This window comes from Xiphophorus hellerii, chromosome 4 (assembly GCF_003331165.1).
Source record: "Xiphophorus hellerii strain 12219 chromosome 4, Xiphophorus_hellerii-4.1, whole genome shotgun sequence".
NCBI lineage: Eukaryota > Metazoa > Chordata > Actinopteri > Cyprinodontiformes > Poeciliidae > Xiphophorus > Xiphophorus hellerii.
This window is the reverse complement of record NC_045675.1, coordinates 32,892,253-32,898,252: the sequence shown is the minus strand read 5'-3', so window position 1 is coordinate 32,898,252 and position 6,000 is coordinate 32,892,253. Positions and strand designations below refer to the sequence as shown.

The window sequence follows — 6,000 nt, the reverse complement described above, 5'->3', positions numbered from 1 at the left end:
CCGAAGTGTGTGTCTTGGCTATGTTTGCATTTAAATCGAAACAGGCCCGCTTTAAAGATGCTTGCTGTCTTCATAAGTTCTAAATTATGGAGACACACATGACCACAATCAAACAAAGCACCAGAATTAGTTTGTTCCCATGAAGTGCTCTTTGGCTGTTGCCTTCACCCCCTTTTAACTATTAGCAAGAAGGGCAGCAGAAATGTTGTGCATCTGGACAGAGACTGAGACTTTGACAGAGACGGCAGGGCGATCTGAATTTGCCCGAGGAGTTAACAGAGGAAGGCCTGTTTTTGGAGCGCTGCGTTGGACGGCTTCCAGGCCAGAGGGGAAGTGAGTGGAGACATCTTCAGCTGCTCGTCACTGTCAGGGCAGCAAGAGGGCTGCCGCGACCCGTCCGGACCGCCAGCCAGCGCCCGCTTTGCCTCCCATCCCGAAACGCTGAATGAACGCAAAGTAGATCCAGGAAGAGAAAAGAACAAATCAGAATTTTTTTAAATCATAAAAATAAATTATTCCCACCTGAAAGCAGACACTTACAGGATTTCCTTTTATTGCACTTCAGGTCCTGGCCCTGCTAAAATAGAGTATCCTAACGGCATGTTGCTGCTGATACCAAGGTTTCTTTCAACATTCTTCTTAACACTCTTCCATAAGAGTGGAGTGTGCTACTAATATTTGTCTACTGAGAGATCTGAGTTGTCTGCTCTGCCAGAGTTACCATGGGAATGCTAGCTGCTTCTTTTATTGAAGCTGCAGCATGAAACTTTTATACACAATTAGATTTTTATCTATTTGTTAGAACTGCCACCATGTCCTGACAGTATGAGACAGATAATCTGAAAAAAACGAGCTCTTCCATCTCCTTCCTGTAGTCCTACTGCCATCTGCAGAAATACAACGCTCAGTCAGCAACAACCAATCAGAGCCAGGGTCTTAGTGCTGTCAATCAACCTTGTGAATGCACTGCTAAATGTTCTAATGGTGGAGAAATAACTTAACATTAGGGGAAAACCGTTCATCCACCATCATTGGTGGCCATGCTAACCAGCATTAGCAGTGACGGGTCAGAGGGGTCTCTTCACTAGATTTGTTTGCAGTGTTGTGTTAATTTGTATCTGTTTAAAAAAAGTTAAAGTTTGATTAAAATATCATACAAAAGTAAGAATATCTGCTTTTGTAATGGAACAAATACTTAAATTAAGGAGTATAAGACTTCTTATATAGAGAACATTGAATACAAAAAGGTTTATCATACAAAACATTCCTATTTGCCAAACTATAAAATATGGGGCTTCAGATGATAGTAAATTAAGAGCCATTTTGGAACCAAAAGAGCCGTATCTCTGAAACGAGTCGAACTCCCCATTACTAAGCCTGATCATCACAACAGGCTGCATTGTGGGGAACTAGCTGTAGCACATCCGAGAAGAAAGGGGAGGTGCTAAGGCCCTGCTACTGGCTCTGATTGGTGATTCTGACTGAGCGGGGTATTTCTTCAGATGGCAGTAGGAGCACTGGTAGGAGGAGGAGGAGCTGGATTTTTTTTTTTTCACAGATTTTCTGCCTCATATTGTCACAACATAGTGTCAGTTTTAACAAATATGTAAACAACTATTATTTATAAAAGTTCCATACTGCAGGCATCGTTTCATAATCTAACACTGTATTATGCTTCTCCACAGCTTCCTCGCTGAGCGATCTGACCGCTCTGACTACTATGACCACTCTGACCAGTCTGCTGGGTTCCTTGATCTCCATGATGATGTGTTCTTGAAAAGACTCCTGAGACCTTCACAGAAGAACTGGGTTCATGTTGGGAATCACACACAGGTGAACTCTGTTGGCTAATTAGTTGATTTATGAAGGGAAACAATTGCACTGAATTTATTTGCAGGCATTGGAGCTAAGGGGTCTGACTGAAATTTCACGCAACTTTTAATATTTTTATTAGTAACAATCAAACAAAAAAAATCAAGAAAAACAAAAACAACTACCAGGGTGTTTGTTTTGTTCATTCAAATGAAACTTGCTAAAGATAATCCCATAATCACTGAAGGTATTAAATAAATCCACAGGTGGACACGCTTTTCCCATGTCATCAATTCAAAGAAGTGATGATGATGATGATGATGATGATGATGATGATGATGTTTCCTGAACAAAGACCGTTCAAACTTTTCTACAGGACAGGCAGATCAGTTCAGTGACATGGTCAGTAAAATAAAGATTTCTGATGGAAATGAGGAGAAAAAAAAGAGTAGCTGATCAGAATAGATGATCATTTCGGAACCTGATTTTTTTAAGAATATTGTTTTTGTCTTTATCAGTGAAGTCCATCCCTCTGACAATTTAAGATGTCAAAAAAAGAAGATGCGACAAAGTAGTACTTGTCTTTTTTAGCACATGATTCTATTACTTTTTTCCTCAACATTGTGTGACTGTTGTTGTGTAAAGGACAAAAATATGCATTACTTTTAAGAATATACAATATTTTTAAGTACATTTTTAAAAATCCCTGAATATCGAGATGTTAAATAAAATATACATATTTTTTTGTAGTATCAGTGTGAGTGTTGAGTCCATATTTCTTGCCAGGACTTTCACTTGCCTGAAGCTCGTCATGAGCTTCTCTCTAGATGTTGAGATGAACTGAAACTAAATTCATTCTGGTTCAACTATAGGACAAAAAGTTTTGCTCTGTCCTGGATCCTTTTTTGAAACCAACCAGAAAAACTTTCTCAGACTCGCAATAACAACTGTCGAAACACTGTTACATTTACATGCAAAAAAAAAAAAAAAATGCAGATAAATAGCCTTAAACAAATGGTGGAAATATTTTTTTGTTCCTTTAGTGTAAACATCCCTGGGTCAGAACAGCAACCAATAATAAAAATAACTACCAGCACAATGCATTCTGCTGGACTTTCATCATCATGGTGGCCCACTTTTTGACACATTTAACCCTGCTCTAACTGAGGAGCCACACACCCCTGAGTCTGTGCAGAACATCTGCAGAAACAGTCACTTTACTGTATGTATGGCGAGGGGGACAGCACTCAGCAGCGCCATGCATTGTTGGAAATTTGCATGCTTAAGTCCATATGGCAACTTCCTTTTGACCTGCTTTCCCATCCCCGATGGATTGTCAGGCCTGTCAGACGATAAAGAATCACTTGACTTGCTATAACAAGTTCAAAAGGCTCTGATGACGCGCCGTTGATCCATGGAGAATCGGTAAAGAAACACCCTGCCGCTCGCTGCTATCACTGCCATAAAGATAGCCGCATTATTTAGGGGATGGCTATGCTAATTTCTGGATGTGGGGAGCGAAAAGTTACATTCTTTTAGGTAGGAGGAAATAAATCACATGCATTAAAGAAAGAAAGAAGTGCGAATCTTTAAATGTGATTAGGTTTTCTGTTGGAAGGTAAAGAAAAGGACGGAAGGAAAAAGTGAGCAACAAGTACATATTTTATATAAAAAAGAGTGAGCGAGAAAGCAAGAAGAGTGAGCTATAATCAAATGTGGGTAAAAAAAAAAAGTCAGATTTCTTTTCCTTTTTTTTTTTTTTTTTTTTGGATGGAAAAATGTTCCGAACAGGCTGCAGTTAATTCCTGAATGCAATTAAAGTAATAATGGTTTTAACACGCTGCGAGTTGCGGATTATTCCCACGCACAGATGGAGCGCCGCGCGCTATCCGTCGGAATGACCGTCCGCGTGCTCCTTCTCCGGACAGCTCTGGAGCGGCGCGTGCGTGTCCCGAGTGCGTGTGACCCGGCGCTGACTTATGTGGTGGAGGTGGAGGTGGTGGTGGTGGAGGGGGGTTATAAACACGACCCCCGCGCTGCATCCCCTCAGCGGGCCCACGTCCGGTTCCGCGGCCATCCGATCCTCTGTCGGCGGCGTTAATGCGTCTGTCGGTGCGACATTTTGAATAATCAAGGCTGCGCGCGACCACTAGCTGTCAGCAGCACAGCCTCCCTGTCTGTCACTCTCCTCTGTGATGCACTTAACATTACAGAAAACAAGCTGTCCGTCCAGGAGAGTACTTGATATACTTTTTCCCTCTTTATTATTATTACCAAACCGTTCCCATAATTACCCCATAATCATTATATAATCCCCCAACAAAGCCTCTATTGAAGCCCTGTCTTTTGTCAACGCTGGGACACTGAATCTATAATTGCATTATTCAGCCTCTTCCAGCCCCCCCGCCCCCCCCTGTTTCTACCCCCCCATATGGAACCATAATATATCAAAAACAGGGTGCAAGGGCAGCTTTTAGTCGCAGGAAACACTCCTGCGTCTGCGGGACGTCGCTCTGTCTTTCTGTCATGTGCTTTTATTCACCGGTTCAAAAAACAAACCAAAAAAAAAACAAAAAAACAAAAAAAAAGTTGAGCGAACTTCCAAGTTCCTGTTGGCATTAGTGTTTGAGTCAGCCTGAAAGAGCAGTTTAAAAAAAAAAAGAAAAAAGAAAAAAAAAGCTTCGAGCACCTGCGCAGAAATTTCTCCACGCTTTAACTCAGAGCGCACTCGCATCTTTATTCTCTAATAATTTCATTTTAGCGCAGCGGGAATAAATCCTTTGAATCGGTGAAAGAAAGAGAGAAAAAAACCCTGAAAAGGTAAAAGAGAGGCTCCCCTGGGAGCGGTCCTGCGTCTGTATGCGCGGGGACCCGCAGCCCAATGAGGCTTATTTACATTAAATACGCCACAAGGTTACAGTGCAGATAGATGAGCGTCATTTTTATCACTCATTACTTCTCTTTAGCGGTGACTGACGCTCGGGACGCAGAGGAGGAAACGCTCATTTATCCAGGAGTTTCTAAAGGCCAGGAGGAGACGGGGAGGACGGGGAGCCGGAACAGCTGTCCTGAAAGGTAAGGAATGTCACTTTTTTTGGAGTTATTTGGTGTGTTTGCAGGGAGGGATGTTAAGGCTCTGCCAGCCAATTCTGGTCGCCCCGAGCCTCCGCTGGCTGCGCCTTCACGGCTTAGAGCAGAGGGCACGTTGCTTTTCGCTTTCTTTTCTTTCTTTTTACTATTAAAATTTTAATCAAAAAAATAATCTCTCCGCGCGGTTCAAGGTCAGGATCTCGGAGGTATTTTTGGAGCGTTTTGTTTCTGTCTAATGTGAGGACCGGGAGAAGGAGAAGGTGGCGCGGGGGGCGGAGGGGGCTCGCTGCTCCGCTCAGCGCTGGGTTCATCAGCTGCTCTGACGGCGGATACCGCAGGAGCAGCCGGCGCTGCTCTCTACAGCAGAGCGCCTCTTCCAGCCGCCAGATAGGGGGAGTCTGAGCTGAGAGATGGAGGGGACACGCTGCTGATGCCCGCTGATAGGAGCCGGACCGGAGAGCGAGGGGACAAGTCCTGATAAAAGCCTTGTTTGTTTTCTTCTTTATGTCCAAGTCGGAATACGCGGACGAGCGTGGAGTGGACAGTCTGTAACCCGTCCTGAGCGCACTTTCCCCCCCCACAACACTCTCGTCCCCGCAGCAGCAGCAGCAGCAGCAGCGGCGGCGGCAACATGATCCCGTCACATCAAATGGACATGCCTCGCTGTTTGCTGAGCACTGTTGGTCTCGACGCGGCGTTTACGCACCGGAGTCGGCGAATTTAAAAAAAAACCCCTCAAAAACCAAAATATATAAACAAATAAGAGAAGGTAAGAAGTGTGGAGCTGAAAGCGAAGAGGTCTTATCGGGGGGTTCTGAGTGGGTGTGTGTGTGTGTGTGTGTGTGTGTGTGTGTGAGGGTGGTGGTGGTGGGGGGAGCTCACTCAGGCTTGTTTCTGTGTGTGTGTCGCAGCGGGGGTCCCCTGATGTCTCCCCGAATCATGATTAGAAAATAAGGGTGCAATTATCCGGAGCGAGGGGTCGTAAAACAGCAGCTGGGACCGAGAGAGATGGAAGCAGCTCGGAAGCGACACCTTGCAAGTCTCCGCGTGCCGAACTAGTTTCATTAAGAGCAGAAAATTCATTAATGTCCATTATTG

The 6,000-nt window shown here is 44.1% G+C and overlaps 1 protein-coding gene across 5 annotated transcripts in view; it reads left to right on the top strand.

The window, feature by feature from the left end:
• The first annotated feature begins 4,360 nt into the window (after nt 1-4,360).
• The window catches only part of znf536 (zinc finger protein 536), a 231,968-nt gene continuing 230,328 nt past the window's right edge, over nt 4,361-6,000 (top strand). For 3 of the 5 annotated variants that reach the window (XM_032560398.1, XM_032560399.1, XM_032560400.1), the window contains exons 1-2: nt 4,361-4,632; nt 4,779-4,887. The gene's annotated coding sequence lies outside the window, so the exon portion shown is untranslated. Of the gene's footprint in view, nt 4,633-4,778; nt 4,888-4,961; nt 5,672-6,000 lie in introns of those variants that run through there. The other 2 variants (XM_032560401.1, XM_032560403.1) reach the window with 1 other exon arrangement.